General features: G+C 31.2%; 1 long non-coding RNA gene across 1 annotated transcript; it reads left to right on the forward strand.

Annotated features, from left to right (window-relative positions):
* Positions 1-13,749: 13,749 nt before the first annotated feature.
* On the forward strand, positions 13,750-17,579 carry LOC148599661 (uncharacterized). Its single transcript, XR_015917944.1, has 3 exons — positions 13,750-13,909; positions 14,650-14,760; positions 17,049-17,579. It is a non-coding gene; the product is annotated as an uncharacterized LOC148599661 (long non-coding RNA).
* The last annotated feature ends 536 nt before the right edge of the window (positions 17,580-18,115 follow it).

Below are 18,115 nucleotides of genomic sequence, written 5' to 3' on the forward strand. Positions count from 1 at the left end.
GTTGATAGTGTGAACATTTCAACCTTTTGATTCCCAGATATTTTGTGTCCCTACCTCCTTTCAGTACCAGGTAGTGGTAATTTTCCATTCAAACCATACACGTCACGATATGACCATCTGAATTGTCCCTTAACTGATGACGTCATTGTTTTGTTTACAGTCCGCTTTGCTGTCCGTTCAGTTGTTGCTTTTTTGTTTTTTGTATGTCATTTTTTTTCACATATATCTGTTACTATTTTAACGATATTTATTGTAGACGGAAAGGGATCACTATTATATATTAAGTAATACGAGTTTATTATTTTCTTTTGTTTTTTGTTTTTTGTTTTTTTGTTTTTTTTTGTTTTTGTTTTTTTTTTTTTTGTTTTTTTTTTTTTTTGTTTTGTTTTGTTTTGTTTTTTTGTTTCTTCAGTTGTTAAAATATAATTGTAAAAGCCGAAAGTAATGTGATTAAACATTTAACCTACAATACAGACGTCATAACTTTTCCATATAAATATTTATTGAAAGAGATTACACTTTTAACTAAATCATCAATGATCACTATTAAATTTTAACATTTACGTTTTTTTTTTCCAAATTTCACAACTTAAACGATGATCATTATATGACGCCATCATTTGATCTGAAAGGTCATCTCCACCTATATTGTATGCAATAATGACTTTTGGTTTATTGTTCAATGATTTACATGCAACATAGTATGAAGGCATAACTCTGACTGGTTTACGTCAGGGAGTTTCTTTATATGCAAAAAGAAGAAAACCTCTTTGACAAGCATAAAGTTCTTCTCCAAGGTTCGGATTAGCATCTTTGATCATTTTTGGCATTGATTTGTTTGATGGTATTGTTCCGAGAAAGGTACACTGCTGCCAAAGAGTTCAGGTTAATGCAAGCAACGACGAAAAAGATTGTCTGCAAAAATAAAATTAAACCATTTCATAAGTAGTCCTGCCCTCTAAGTAATTTTAGAATAACATCGGTGCCCTACGGGAAGTGCTAGTTCGTTTTTACCACGGTAAACGATCATCTGTGGGACATTACTAGTTACAGATTCCCATAACATCCAGACCTTATTCCGAACCTCGATCCCTTGCTTGGGATGTATTGCAACATTGATGTCCGACCCTTTGTTCCCATTAAAAATGCATCAACTTAAAATTCTCGTCTCAGCTTACTATAATAAATAAATTTCCTTTTTGCGAAGTCAGTAAGTGACTGTATTCTAGATGCAGGGTTATATTTGGGATTTTTCCTGCTGTTCGCTAAATGTAAAATTTAAAAATATTCTGAAACCGTTTTCTTGACATTACATGTCTAAACCAAGGTGTCAATTGCAATATATGTTATGTGTTGTAGTATTCTCCTATACATGCCTTTTTGTTCAAGCCTATATTGAATATTATTGCCAGGAACGCTTTAAATTCGACAAGTCCAAGTTCTCTATCAGTTTTCCACAAATTCTTTCTAGAAAAAATCTAGCAACATCTACTGTTCTTTTGCATAAATTTTAAGCATACCTATGGAATTGAGAAAACATAAGGTATTTAAGTAACATTTCAAACGACTATATCAATATTGTATCATTTATTCGCAAAAGTTGTACTTAAATAGATTTGTTTGGTCGTTTTATTTCGGGTTGCTGATATTTGGAAGTGAACAAAAGAATAAAATGATTGTTTGACCGACGGACGGATGGACGAACGGACGAAAAAACTTCATGTCACCATACGCTCACTGAAATTTATACAACACTTCGCAGCTTACATGTATGAATCGGGGGAAATTTAAGTGCATTGTAATCATTACCTACTGTGTCATAGATATGATGTTACAAAAAAAGTTTCGGCAATTGCCAAAATTCGGCAAAATGTAGTTTTGAAAAGGGGCCCAAAGTGGCCTTATGGTACATAGGAGGTTAACACCGTACATATCAAACATGTGTATAATTACAAACTCTATCACAGCGTGTATATAGCTATCTAAAAAGCTGTTGTAATTTCAATATATAGTTATTTTGATTACTGCACCTTTAATTTGGTCAAATACTGTAAATAAGTAGAAATCGTTACAACTTGTCTATATGAATTGTTTAGTTTTCACCTTTAGTTTACTTTTATGTTACTTCAGTACATTGAGGCAAATCTTTCGCTGTACATATGTATAATGATGATATGGGGCCAGCTGCACCCTGCTCTGTGAAGTGAGGGTTTCCTCACTCATTGAAGACCAATGAGTAACATTGAGCTGACATTTTTATCCAGGTTGGGTCTCTTTGATATATTTACCATACCTATTCTCGTTATATTGTTGTTTTTATTATTTATTCTATACAATATGTACTCTGTTTAGATAAAAAAAAAAACGAAGTTCGGAAAAGGTATCAAGCTTTGGTTGAAGTAATATTGATTTTGTATATCTTTAAAATACAAAGATTCTGACCTTGAAAATATATATTATGCTGTGCATCATTGGAAGTAAATTGTCCATAAAAATTGCTGGAAAGTTGCAACTTCATAAAAAAGGTCAACCACTTACATTTATTCTCCAAATTTAGTACAATAAGAATACAAATTCCAACAGAGTTAAAAATAATTCTATTTGTCTTTTTTTTTTTTTTTTTTTTTTTTTTTTTTTCAAAATTGATTATTATTCAATAATGAAATACTGGAAACTGGGCGTATGCAATGCTTTGGACGAAGAGTGGAGATTGCAGTTAATGTTAGGATGTTCTCAAATACATGATGACATAAGTATACTGTACATTTCTCAAACTATATAATAAAAACATGTTTGACTTGGTATCACAAAACTAAGTTTCTGCACGGGTATCTGGACAAAACCAGTGCAAAATCGATGGGTGCAACTGTAAAGTAACAAAAAAAAACGAACATTTACAATAAAAAGTCAATTACGAGTGCAATTTGCTTCTAAAAAAATTGTCGAAACGGGGTCAACTCTGCAGAAATGTAATTTTTGGAAACGATTTACATTACACAATCATAAAGGTCATATTTAAACAAATCGTGACCGCAGGGAGTAAGAGGTTTGGTAGTTATACATTTTACATGTAATAGTAAATGGAAGGACATTTTATTCGGACATTTCAGTATTTCTATCTGTACAGGAAAAGAGTTGTGACCAAATATAAAGGAAAAAATGTAATCCATCCTTTTTTTGATAGAAAAACTTTTCATTTTACTTTATTTAGCTGATTAAGGTTTAATGAGATCACACATAATGATATCAATGCTTCTCTGCATACCAAAAGAAAGTCCATACAATGATTTTAAAAATAGTACGATGAAAGACCAGTAGTTATTTTAAGCTCAATATGTCTTAATTTCCGGTTTCATTTTATATCATTTTTAAATGTCTAACATAATTGTGAAAAAAGGCTGAAATAAGTCAGAAATGCGACATTATCTTTTTGCAATCGTCAGTGGAAATCAACGTATAGGCCAATATAAACATAATAGTCACAGGTTTAAATTATAACAAAACAAAAAACGTACATGCAGATGGTTCTATTGTAATTATTTGACAGAACCCGATAACTTGAGAACCGTCTAAAAAAACAACGTTCGCTCGAAAAGAGAAACAATGGACAAATCCGTCACTTGTGTTTGTCATGGTAACCCCGAAGTCATCCTAATTGTGCACGGACTAATCCCATTCGTTTGTCTCACAAAACTTGTGGATTTAGATCACGTACATCATGAGATATTATTCTAGAATGATTACATGTCATGTAGAAGGGAAAAGTAGAATTGTATGTCACATGATCTTAGCGAATAAATACTTTATTTTATATGAATATGTTCATGTTATGTTAAAAAAAGCAAAGTATGTGTTGACAGCATCAGATGTCATAGTGAACAATTGACTTTGAAAACTGTTAAGTTTTTCTATGTTAAATCAGAGGATTGGAATAATCATTTGAGTACTTCTCCGTCTAAAAATGTGTATAAGGTGCGGCACATAAAGAAAACAATACACAGAGATTTTATTATATTATCCAAGTATTTATACCTCATAACCTCGAGAAATTACTGTCAAAGTTTTGTAAAGTTTGCCTTTTTAAGATATTGATAAGTCAAATTTAGTTTAAAAGAACTATGAATAAATGGTGGGAAACCTTTCCCCAACCTTTTACTTAGATAAGCTGTCAAACAATATCTATGTCACCAATGCTTAAACTTAAATAGCTTTTCAGTTACTTTCTAGATGTAATTGAATATGTTTGAGACAAAAAAGACAAAATTGAGAAAAATAATGTGCTTCTAATTACCTGAGTATTACACAGAATGGGACTTAATAGTAAGAAATAGAATAAGTGATGTTGAGAAAGTGAAAAAAAAAGATTTACGGGAACGGACATAATGACCCCTTTAAAAGTAACTGCCAAATATAATGTTCATTTTCGAAATTATGTTCTATAGTTGTTTTTTGTTTTTTGTTTTGTTTCGTTTCGTTTTGTTTTGTTTTGTTTTGTTTTGATTTGTTTGTTTGTTTGTTTGTTTGGTTTTTGTTTGTTTGTTTGTTTGTTTTTGTTTTTTTTTTTTTTGGGGGGGGGGGGGTTGTTTGGGGGTTGGTACCGTAATTGACTTTTCACGAATTATCAAACTACCAAACGTAACAAATATATACACAATAGATTTAGGAAAGAAAAATATGCCTAATACGATTTAGAAATAATATAAATTCAATAATTAAAGCGATCCTATCGGATTAATGTATGTTTTCTATTTATGTTCCAGTCTAATTATTTTACATCATAAATAAATATATTTTATCATAGTTCGTCATTCAGTTTGGCAAATTATCATTTTTTTAAATTTTAGCTTGATTGTCAAAACTTTTTTCCCGTTTCTTGTAAGTTATGTAGAAATTAGTAAGGTCGTTATTTCACACGTGTTTTGATTACTTCAGATGCAATTCCAATCCTTTACAGTATAATTGTACTTTTCTTAGTCTGTGATGCATAATGGAAAATAATATTTGGTATGTGTCACACACTCCCTGGGACGTCCATGAATACTCTCTGTATACTACAGATATGAGCTTAAAAATAATACCTCAGTTTTTTTTAAAGGAATGAAAAAGATGTTTTGTTTGTATGATTTCTGTTTGTTTCTTGTATTGGATCTTTGTATGTACACCTTGTTTCTCGTTTTTTTTCTTTTTATCTTTTATGGCTATCAATGTTTACAAACCCATCTCTTATGAAGGACGTATAAAATAAAATTTTACAAAAGTTTGACCTGTCAACTATTTTATAATGTAAATAACAAAAAAATACATTTACCTACATTTGTATTCATTAAACATATACATCTCATCATTATTTTATTGTAACAAACTGATCATAATTTATACATTCGTTTATTTTGAAAGATCTAGACACCTACAACGTGAATGAATGCATATTTCTGCATATCCAAAGTAACGTCATGTATAATATACTTTTTAAGTCTCATCTTTCATATACATATATACAATAAATATAGAACACAAATTAAAATTAAAAGTAATAAAATTACTATCATTCGAGAGCCACCCTTAAAAGAAATGCTAGAGACTATAATATATACATAACAAATTGAAATAGTTCGCTATTTATATAAAACATTCGTAGAGAATCCTCATACTTTGTAAGAAATAATTCCAAATAATCTTCCAAATACACAAAAGCAGATGTTCACAAAATGCTGGAATTTTTCAGCGACAACATATTTGTTCATTGTGGTAGACGTGTTTTTCAACAAACGGTCGGCATTCCAATGGAAACAAATTGTGCTCCTTTACTTGTTGACCTATTACTTCACTCTTATGAGGCTGACTTTAAAGCTGATCTGATCCGAAAGTAAGAATATCGTTTGGCTAGATCCTTTAATATCAGGTTCTGCTATATAGATGACGTATTATCTTTAAACAATCCTAATTTCGGGAATTTGATACATCGCATCTACCCCCAAAGAACTTGAGATAAAGGATACTACAGACATTGTGAAGTCTGCCTCATATCTTGACTTACACTTAGAAATCGATGGTAATGGAAAACTATTGACCAAACTTTACGACAAACGTGATGACTTTTCATTCAGAATTGTCAACGTTCCTTTCATCTGTGGCAACATCCCTTCAGCACCTACGTATGGAGTGTCAATATCACAACTCATACGTTATGCCAGAGCTGCCGAAACTACGCAGACTTTTTGTATTGCGCTAGAACTCTAACAAATAGACATCTGGAACAAGGTTATGTTGCCACAAGATTAAAGGCATCACTACAGAAGTTTTATGGTCGTCATCATGAACTCGTGGATCGTTATGGTGTATCCATCTGCACCATGAAAACTGATTTATTCAACGTGTCATAGTTTTCCTTTCCTCGTTTTGTCTACCCCGTACTTGACTTTTTATGAGCAGCTCGGCGGGTGTTTCTGGAAAAGCAGAGGACGCTTACCATATCGGTGCACCCAGTTTTTAGTGGAGTCCGAGTTGCTCATTTGCTTTGTTATTTTGTATGTATGATTTTAGTTACTATATATTCTTTGTTGTGTATGTCTGTTTTCCGTGTCTGTTCTTTGTCCCTGGATTACATTCTTTTGATTACTGCTATAACCTTGGTTCCCTTGATTACTCTTTTTATGAATTAAAATATCATTGCAGATTTTGGCAGTGTAAAAACATAATTATATCTTCTTTCCTGAATAAAAACAAAACTTGTTCATCCGATGACATATTAATAAAATTATCATTTATATCACACGCTCTTTCAAATAACTCATTGCGTAATTCGTTATATAAATGGCATACAAGTAAAACATGTTTTTCGTTTTCTATAAAATTGTTTATAACACATTTATTATAAAAACGTATTCTATTTTCGATTGATAAACCTTCGTATCTGCCAGTTTCATTCTTAATGGGTGCCACACTACATCTGAATTTGGCGTATGCACTTCGATATCTACCTGGCATATTTATGCCTACATATTTCTCTTAACCATATTCATTTTTAAATAATCTATAAGTTCTAAATTTACTATAGTCATTTGCCATTATTTCGTTACACCAGTGTTGTTTATATATAATATATGATTCGTTTTCAATATGTTTTACAACATTTTTTTAGAAATATTTTCTGTATATGACATTTTTATAGATAGAATAGTGCTGGTACCAATAAATTCAATCTTTGAGAACAACATGTTTCTATTACCCCAGTCATAAGCTTTCCTATAGTCAATAAGAGCAACATATGTTGAAAGCTTCTTTAACTTTCTTGTCTCTATAATAGAAGTAAAAGTTAACACATAGTTTATGGTATCGCGCTTTTATCTAAAGCGATTCTGTTCATCTTTTATAAAGTCACTCTCTTCAAGTTTATCAGTTAATCTAGTGTTCAACACACCACCTACAGTTTATAAGACGTAGCGGCCAATGTTATTCCACGATACGACAATGGATCTCTAGGATCAGATCTAGAAGTAGATGATTTTGGTGTTAGCGTGATTACCCCTTTGTTCTACATAACTGGACATTTACCACTATCATAACATATATTGAAATACGAGTCAAAGCGTCAAGTGAAATGGGATTTTTGTATAATTCAACTTAAATATCGTCTATACCGGAAGATTTACCGTTCTTAGAATTCTTTAGTACATTTAAAATATCTCCTCTGGTGTTATTTTACAGTCTAGAAACTCATCGTAAACTCTATTATTACAATTTACATTAATATAACTATGATTTTGGTTTAATATGTTGCAAAAATCATTTTAAATTTACTTAAAACACTATTCTTATCACTTGATATTGACCCATCACTCAATTTAACTGCCATTGGAATTTTATTTCGACGTTCACTGCCTACACCTATCTTTCCTATTTTCCGCCAAAATTTTCGTTTCGGACAAGAACACCAATGACTCCTGATCCACATTTCGCTGGTACGTGAATATGTTTTTTATTATGCCCGTCCATTAATATCTACTAACATCCGTAATATCCAGTGCGTTTCCACTATGCCCAATATATACAAGTTGCTTTGATTAATACAAGAAACTAACAGGTTAAATTTATCACTTTTTACCTCAATATTCCAGTCATTTATATTCCAAAATCCGCATCGAATCTAATTGCGGCCTCGACCTCGATTATTGCCACGGAATCCACCTCTACGATAACCTTTCCCTCGATTGCCATACCTACGATTTCCCCAGCCTGTATTTCGATACGACCTCTGTCGCTCCCAACCATCACTTGATGTTTCGTTGTTTACTGGATTGGGTTGTATTTCAGGCTCATTAGGTGATTTGTCAGTATTATTATTTCTGTTTTTCATAGAAATCAGCTGTACACGGTTTTCTTTAAATTCTAGTTTGTCAATTCCTTATATCCTTAAAGTTTCTAGAGTCTTTTAGATTTCTTTTTCCGTCTAGCACTTAACGTTTATCGCCCTAAGTTGATATCGACGCGATAATAACGCCACTTTTCCCCTCCTTGAAACTTGATTTACGTTCCTCCGAAATAACATGAATATCTTTCAGATGTAAACCGGATCAGGCTATGAACTTTGTTCAGTACATTTTCATTTTGACTTTCAGGAATATTTCGTATAAAGATTCGTGGCTGTTTCTTGTTTACCATATCTGAATGTGATTTTTCTATGTTTTCAACTCGTTTCACAACACATTGCAAATCATCCTGAAATTGTTTTGTAATTTTTCTCATTTCTGTTGAAAGTCTCGTATCAATAATAGATGTTATCTGACCCGTTATGTTTTCGTTAAGTCAACCACTTATATTTTCATTTCTCCGATCTCGCCTTGACCGCTATTATTGCTGATCACTTGATCCACACCTTGTTTTGATGGATTTATTTGTGAACTCTCTTTAATAGTATCATTGTCAATAGACTTGCTGTTTACTGGAGCGTGACAAATTTTATCGAATATACCAGTGTTACTTTTTAACTTTTTAATACCATCTCTATTATTATAATCAGATCTTGTGCGTTTTATGCCAGTTGTAGGTGTAAAACTATTAAAGTTACTCACTGGTCTTCCCGAGTGCATTTCTGCATGAACCTCGACTGGAACACTCACTGAATTATTTGCCATAAATTCTTGTACATAGATGTCTTCGGATTGTTTACTCATAGGATCCGATGCAGAATCGATCATTCTGGGTTGATTTTCCACAAAAAAATTACGTATTATGGATTGTTCACAATAAGCCAATATATTGCACCAATATGATATTTATAATCCGGAGAATATCAGAAATTTCAATTATTCCAAGAGCACAAATTTACGTTCGTTTACCACATATCATACATCCGGGTACAAGTATAAATGCAGATCTTTATCCTGTGTCATTAATTTGTCATTTGATTGCATAGAATCAGTACAAGTCTTAATAACTAATTAACCGGCATATTACTAGACCATGGACTCAAGTGTAACTAATCATTTCCCCTAAACTATAAATGTCTTTTACTACATAACATCAATTGACTCTTCGTTTTAAAGTTTTTCAAGAAGACCCATATCTAAAATGTTTATGCTATATTTTATAAATCTTTTAATTTATTTTCTAGCAACAGCAGAATAGTAAAAAAAAACCAAAACAAATGACTTTTCTTGAATAATTCATCATTATACGTATGTATATTTGATTGATTGTTTGTTTGTTTGTTTGTTTTTTGTTTGTTTGTTTTTGTTTTTGTTTTGTTTTGTCATCTTGTTTTGTTTTGTTTTGTTTTTTGTTTTGTTTTGTTTTGGTTTTTGTCAGTTCACTAAACATAACGAAAATAGGCATGGTGTATATGTCAAAGAAACATCACCCCTAACGAGTTTTCTATTTATAGATTTGATGCTTGTGGATTTCTTTAAGGGTAATAAATAACAATCTGTAGTTTCTTATGTGTCGTATTTAATTCATATTCACAAGAAAATCCTATAAACAGTGTGTGGATTTTTAATTTTATTTTTATTTATTTATTCGCAAATTACATTTAGTTAAAATATATAATGAACATTACCTTTAAGTGCTAAGGGACATGTACATTGGCCTCTGTAACAAACGAGTGAGTAACTGGATGGACATCTTGTGTTTATACAATCATGGTTAACTGTACATTGTTCCCCAAGGACAACTTAAAAGTTAATGTAAAAAAACAAGAGTAAATTCATGAGCACTAGTTGAGATTTGGTTGTTAGATACCTGTTGATTTTTTTTAAATTATCTGAAAACCAACTTTACGCATTTTTTTAATTTCAAGATCCATCCACTTTCATAAAACTATGGAATCGCTCATGATAAGTTCAGATATTTTCTTAAAATTGATTAAACATTACATGAAATCACAATTGACATATGATACGAGAGAGCAATTAAATTATTCTCTTTCACAACATTATATCTGTGATATAAAATTGATATAAAATGTTTCTTATGTCAATTGAATGTTATTTGAATTCAAAACGGCTGAAATAACATCATAATTTTGAAAAATAAGTGACAAAGAGGAAGACAAAACAAATGAACAAAGTTGGTGTCTATATCAGATCTGTACCGCTCGCCTGAAATTCAATTTTCTCGCTTTACTAATATTTGATGTTGGGAAATAAAATATTCCGTCGATTGAAACCTTTTCATTTTCTTTTAAGATTTAGAAATTTTAGCCGTTACTGCAAAAATATCGTTATTTTGTACTTTTTAATGACAGTAACCCTTAATACCTTCTCTTGTTACAACTCAGTTGAATCTGTTGTAGTACTTAATATAAAGATGTGTTTGCTATAGAATTTTTTTTTTATATCTAAATTTTCTATTATTGTTTATAAAGCAGAACAAAGTCATCTTTCTACGTCAGTATCATTTATAAACAGACATCCTGTAACTAGCTGTGTATGCATCAATTAAATAATCATATTTTCAATTGACAGTTTCTTACTATTGTATCTATAATGGTTTACAAGGTATTGGCTAAAGCTGAAGATAAAAAAACCCATAATTTTACGTCTTTGAAGGGTTATAACCCAGGAACTGTCCTACAACTTTAACCCAAAAGAGACTTTTTTTATGCATAATCATAATTCAACAATGAACTTATTGTAATGATCACTTCATAAATGGAAATTCTTCTTCTGTCTGTTTTTTTTAAATAGCTCAAACTGCAAAAAACGTAATTATTTTCTTTCAAACAATAACATTGATACATACAAACATGTACTACAGCTTAAACAAATGGAGACATTTCAAGGACTAATTGTCAATATAACTACAGCAATTTAATAAAGCTATACGCTTATTACCACACATCGACAAATTTTTATCAGATACTCCAAGGCTATATATATATATGACAAAATTTGGTAACAATCAATCCAGCGCTTTCAGCGGAGAATTTCGTTTACTAGAGATGACGACGACAGACGACAACGGTTGCAAGTGATTTCGTGAAAGAGTAATCAAAAGAGAACCAAGGTTATAGCATGTACAAAATCGTATGAAACACATAGGATGCGTTTTAAAAAAAAAACAATAAGTCCTTAAAACTCAAAAAAAAATCACGGAAACTCCATTTTAACATTGTTTTACCACAAATTGACCACTTATTTCGTTATTTATTTCTTAAGCAGACTCATCATGATCTGGATGCATGAAGTGTAATATTTTACCTCTATTTAAAAAAAATAACTTACCAACAGCTAATGTAATGAAGAAATAAACTGTTTTCATTCTGTGTCTTTACTTTTACTACGAAATTGTACATGCATACAAAGACGTGTAAAATGGCATTTTATACTTGGACTAGCGTGTTGTACCGAAGCCTACACTGATTATATTTAGGTTGTGAAATTACACGAAGTTTCCATTTCCATAGATTCGATACTATTGTTAGATACAAATCTAAAAATATGGGTTTCCCTGACACTTTCACAATCTTCATAGGTTGTATAAGCTTACTGTCAATTGTGTTTCTGTCAATTGGTGGAATTGCGTTTCGAAAATATATTTCAAGATTTATCTTTAAAGTAGTCGTGATTGGGTCTGTTTTGCAAATTTCAGCACTATTGTTTTTTTGTTGTTTTTTTTTTGTATGTGTGTTAAATATAAATTGCATCCATTCTCACCGTCTTTGTATATTTGATTCAGCGAGAATGAAAGTTTCTCTCCAGATGTATTAGAGTAATCAGCATGACTTCAATTACCGATATGATTTGCCAGTTTCTAATACTAAAGGAACTACAATTTGTTATAGACAATATTTATCTTTCAACGGACATTGATAAAACATGTACTATCTATAAAAAAAGATAGCCGAGATGATGAAAAATTTTGTTATCCTAGCAAAAAAACAGCGTCTTCTGAAATTGAATTATTCATAGGCATCATAAGTATAAGTATTAAGTATCCTCGTTCATGTCGTATTTCACTATTATATACTTAATTGCATCAGATCAGGTAAGCACTTAAACAACCCAAGTAGGTACTATCATTAATGAGAGCAGTTTACCAGTCAGATCACACGTAAGTTCAGACTTAACATTATTGTTTTAATCATAGACAAGCTTTAAAATTTGTGAACTAATTAAAAGGTTAGAACACATTTTTTGTAGGTCGATGCAAAATCTCATTCTTAAGATTGAACCAGATAAACTGCATGTTGCACACCAATCTTGTATATGATAATATCAAGAGTAACACTATAAAACCGATGGATATTTGACAATTATTTGTTTCATTAAAAACGATTTTTTCACGTAATTAATTTTATTTTGTAATTTACATTGTATTTATGGATTGTCAATGTTACCTTTTGCGCATGACAAGTAGTTTGAATCTACTTGACGTAAGATTTCAATTCGGTATTTGTTCATATTCTGTTTTTTTTTTTTTTTTAAATCATTAAGATAGTTTAGTTTTTGTCGAGAACAGTAAGACGTAGCGAAATTAAACTTTTCAAATGTATCTAAAGTTTATATGATATATTATTCACAGCCATGGTTAAATATCTCGGAGTGCTAAGGAATTACTATTTAAATTTTAAGCTTAAATATTGAGACATTGATAAGAAAATAAGCCAAAATGCAACGTATGAAATGAGCTGTACAGTTTTAAGCTTAAAACAGGTCGACAATGTCACAGACTTGGAAAATTGTATAATCAATTATAATTATCCATACCTGTGCTAAAATATCTAGAAGCTCCTATGAGTAACGATTTCATATAACAAAGTGCAAAAAAGTACAGCATTTGATACACTTCGTTGCTTTATGTTAACTAATCATGCTTTGTTCGAGAATGACCGGGGGTGTAGTGGACGAGCGAGGAATGAGTTCGTATCTCATAAATATTACACACCAGTATTTCCACTGTAAATTTGAAAAGATGTTGTCCATGTAAACCAATAATAAATAAATTAAACCAGAAATTATTTGTTAACTTCATAAATAGTACCAACTGAACCTTTAAACATGCTGATGCATGTATGTACAATAAAAATCCAGCTTTCATATTTGCTATATTTCTACGGTACTTTTATTTGCAAATGAACTATGCCAAACTAAGAATATTTACTATGTATCTAGTTGGCCATTTTTTTTATCGATACAAGTACAGGTATTTAATGTATCAGTACTTTTTTCTAAGATAAAACAAGATAAAATGAGGCAATGTAGTAGATTTAGTGATACAAGTATTTACGCAGAGAAAAACAAGGTTGGACCTTCACATTTATCTCCATGAAAATAATGTTATCGTAAGGTATGGCATATAAAAATAAGAGATTTCTGAATTCCAAACCATTGCACTAATAATTTGGGAAGAATGAAGATAACATCAAGGATAACTCTTGTTCTTCTTTTTCTTTTCGTATTCATTTTGGGTAAGTCGTATTGTACATATTTAAAAGTTGATAAAGTATCGGTAATTATGCAGTAATACACTCGTTTGATTAGCATTTGTCAAATGTTTTCTTTGTTAAGATAAACAAAAACATTTTGAAAATGAAATTTACGTAAGGATTAATTTGTTCTTGTTTGTTTACTTTGGAATGAGCAACACTATGCTGTTTCTAGAATACTTAAGGACGCTTACCCTTTCGGTGCAAAATATGTCTATTGATCTTGTCTAGTTGTTATTCTTAGATTGTGTTCTTTTATTTATTAGTCCGTAACTTGGTTCTCTTGATTTCCCTTGCACTAAAAGTATGAATCTTGAAAATAATTTGGAAATAGTGCTGTTTGTGTTTTGTTTTGTTTTGTTGTTTGTTTGTTTGTTTGTTTGTTTTTTTGTTTTTGTTTATTTGTTTGGGTTTTTGTTGTTGTTTTTTTTTGTTGTTTTATTTTGTTTTGTTTTGTTTTGTTTTGTTTTTTTTTTTTTTTTTGGTTTGCTTGTTTTGTTTTTAAATGGATGGCTTGACTGTTGTTTTTGTTGTTGTTTTTTTTTTTTTGTTGTTTTATTTTGTTTTGTTTTGTTTTGTTTTGTTTTTTTTTTTTTGGTTTGCTTGTTTTGTTTTTAAATGGATGGCTTGATTTAATTCGTTGTTAACTATAACGTGAAGCATTCTTGCTTTGATGTCGTTTTTTGTACCTGTAACATTAATTGATGCTTTTTAATATATAGTTGAATGTGCAGGACATTGTTTTGATGATGTTGATTGCTACAGACGGTTTCCTCCATCAATTCATTGCGACTTAAGATGTGTCAGCTCATACTGTGCATGCGTCCCTCCTGGTATGTTAGTAAAGTTTGCAGTTTACATACGTATGACTTTGTTTCCTATGTGTCATGGCAAAATCGTATATCATACCTATTGAGAGGTAAAAAAGTAGTTTATAAGAATTATGAAAGCAAACATATTCCTGAATAAATGGTCAAATTTAAAACCAAGCTTTCCAGAAATAGAAAGTTATTTCGAAATTGACGATCGATGAACAATGACATCTTCCAGGGCACGTTAAGGTGACATCTTACTTAATCAATCGATTTCAATTCAATGAACGTCATAACGTTATGCTTAGCAGACCATCGTTCCTTGCTTCATAAATGGAAAGACACAGGGGACGAATAAAATACCCAAAAGTTTATGTTTAACAACGATTTCCACAAAGATATTTATAAAAAAAATCAATATATTCAATTGTTAGCGAATTTCATGTCTTTTGTTTTTATGCCTTATTAAGAGTAATCAACGGAACTAAGGTTATGGCTATTAGATATTATAATTATTATCATTGTATTTAAAAATGAGTATTATTGCAATGAGTCAAAAAAGTACTTTGTTTTCTTCAAGGATATATCTTTTCGAAGAAGTCAGAATTAAAAACAGAAAAAAATATGCCGTTATGATCATACCTCAACAATAATTTGTAGAACAGTTTTCATTCCAAGTTACATCAAATGCATCCTAAAATGTTTAAAAGAGAAATCAAGGGGACTAAGGTTATAGCGGTAATCAAAAGAATGTAATCCAGGGATAAAGACCAGACATGGAAAACAGACATATGCAATAAAGAACATAAAGTAACTAAAATCATACATACAAAGTAACAAAAGCAAATGAACAACTCGGACTAAAACCTGGGAGCATGCACCAAGTGCACAGGTAGGGTAAGCGTCCTCTGCTTTTCTAGAAACACCCGCCGGTAGACGAAGGAGCAAAGACAAACTATGACACGTTGAATAAATCAGTTTTCATGGCGCAAATGGATACACAGTAGCGATTCACAGGTTTATGATGACGACCATAAAACATTTGTAGTGATGACTTCAATCTTGAAGCAACATAACACAGAAGCCTATTTGTTAGAGTTCTAGCGCGATAGAAAAAGTTTACGTAGTTTCAGCAAGCTCTGGCATAACGTATGAGTTGTGATATTGACACTTCATACGCAGGTGCCAAAGGGATGTTGTCATAGATGAAAGGAAAGTTGACATTTCTGAATGAAAAGTCATCACGTTTGTCGTAAAGTTTGGTCAGTAGTTTTCCATTACCATCGACATCTATGTGTAGGTCAAGATATATGGCAGACTTCACAGACTTCACAATAGTATTCTTTATCTTATAGTAGTTATTTGGGGTAGATACAATGTATCCAATCCCCGAAATTAGGAATGTTTAAAGATAATACGTCATCTATATAGCGAAAACTGAGAATAAAGGATCTAGCCAAACGATGTTCTTTCTTTTGGATAAGATCAGCTATAAAGTCAGCACCATAAGAATGCCGATCGTTTATTGAAAAACACGTCCACCGCACGGGACAAATATGTTGTCGATTAAAATTTCCAGCATTTTGTTAACATCTTCCTCTGTATATTCGGAAGATGATTTGGAATTATTTCTTACTAAGTAAGAGGAATATCTACCAAGGACTATATATTTGAATCTAGGTGTACCATCTTTTTTGGAAAACCAACGATGCATAATGTTCTTAAGTCGGGATTTTAACTTAGTGTGGGAAATAGAAGTATACAGTTTTGAAAACAACCGCGGAAACATCTATATATTAGACACACAAGAAAAATACCTGATACTCAAATATATACCATAGAAATATTTCGTGCAATAGCTTATTACTAGTACTCTCCTTATATTAATTGCAAAAAAAACTTTGATCAATACAAAAGATAATACTGATATATTTCGATTGTAATGTTCATATAATTATTGAAATGCTATTGTGAATCAAGGAATTTTGATCGTTTGGGCAGTATCAACGATTTGGGCAATATTACACTGTCCATTGGGCAGTTCATTGATTTAAATCATCTTTACACAATGATTAAACAATGATTGATGTTGATAGATGAATTATACAAATGGTATGATATATTTGAAACCAGAGATTGGAAGCTAAAATATATATTTGGAACGGCACAATAACGCAACATAAAATTGAAATCAAAAGTTGTTAAAAAGAAAATCAAAACAGTGATCTATATAGGTAAACAATGGAGAAAGAAATTATTTTTTTTATTTTATTTGACATGATTAAATTTGGCTCTGTTATTGTTTGCAGGAGATGCCCGTTCTAAAGGAGCCGGCTTGTGAGTCTCCGTTATCTCAGCGAAGAGAAACGAAAGGAAAGACAATCGTAAAGATGAGAAATATTGTAGTTCAAATATAACAATAATGAAATAGCACTTTTCCTTGATTGATTATGTATATCACAATATTCAACTCCTAAGTTGAAAGGCAAAATTTAACCAGGTGAACGGTGCCTCTTTTTCTTTTCAAATTGTTTAGGGAGTATCTGATGGAATAAATAATATTTTGGAATATGACAATATTAAGCAGAAAGGATAATTGTCGGTATAATGTGGTCTTACGTTTCACTCTATTTGTGTCTTTTCCAGTGTATTGTATTGAACCTTTTAGGAAATGCAACAATAGTTGTCTTAGTTATAAGAAACAGATGTATTTGTTTTCATGTCATATACAAAATCGATTCAGATTGCTTAAACACAGCAAAACAATTGGTATAAAGGGGTCAAATTGTGCATAGGTGCTTTTGTAAATGTTAGAATTAAAATCTGCAATGAATCAAAAATGTTATATTTTTTCCTCTAAGACTAATGCAAATGAAGATAAAAATGGCCTATATGGAATATTTTAAAATGAGCTTACAATTCTATACAAGCGATTACAGTCGCAGCTTCAAATACTTATCGATGTGATCGATTGACAGATATTGAAGTATCACATACAAAATGTAGACATCAAAATTAAATACTAGTTCCTATGAACACTGATGATAAGGGAGAAAGAAACGAGAGCACACAAAATTAAGGAGGTAGACCTAAAATAAGGGACACAACTCTTACAAATCATTTGAACGTTTGTATTCAGCATTTTACATTAGTCTCTTGTAAGCATCAAAGCTTGGATTGATTTCATTCTGTTTCAAATGAAATCTTGATATACTGTTGTGAAATTGAATATGATACAAACATATCACTGATTTCAAGTGTTATGTTCCTTACTCTATGTCTACCTCCGTAAGTTGATTTTCATATGGTCTCCCACAAGTAAACCACAAGTGACATCATGTGCTTTGAAAACATGTCCTGTTCCTCACATTACCCG

This window comes from Perna viridis, chromosome 13 (assembly GCF_037379345.1).
Source record: "Perna viridis isolate PV_CMFRI_1.1 ecotype Kerala chromosome 13, ASM3737934v1, whole genome shotgun sequence".
Lineage (NCBI taxonomy): Eukaryota > Metazoa > Mollusca > Bivalvia > Mytilida > Mytilidae > Perna > Perna viridis.